This window comes from Siphateles boraxobius, unplaced genomic scaffold (genome assembly GCF_051911475.1).
Source record: "Siphateles boraxobius isolate OS27281-9 unplaced genomic scaffold, OSU_SipBor_1 5, whole genome shotgun sequence".
Classification (NCBI taxonomy): domain Eukaryota; kingdom Metazoa; phylum Chordata; class Actinopteri; order Cypriniformes; family Leuciscidae; genus Siphateles; species Siphateles boraxobius.
Window position 1 is genome coordinate 27,887,503 of NW_027509141.1, and position 401 is coordinate 27,887,903.

A 401-nucleotide genomic window follows, 5' to 3' on the forward strand; every position below is an offset into this window, starting at 1 on the left:
ATAAACCTTATGGTTCAAAATAGCTTTCTGTGATTCAAAGAGGTGCCTTTAAAGGGATAGTTCAGACAGAAATGAAAATGTACTCGCCCTCATGTCAGTTCTTGAGTTCAACTCAGTAAATAATAAACTTAAATGTCAAATCTAAACAAATTAAATGGTCAAGATTTTTTTAAAGATGCAGTCCGTAACATTTAACGCTCTAGCGGTTAATAAAAAGAACTGCATGCATCTTGCAGAAAACATTGTACCCGGAGCTACTTCTCTATGTGTAGTCACCGTCACGCAGGTTTTGGGCTACTCCGCAGCGGTACGACCCGAACCAGTCTAGTTTGTACATTTTGAGCAAAACAAAAGCATATGTGCAAATGCCTTTCCACTGAAAATACGGTGCAAATGACAAC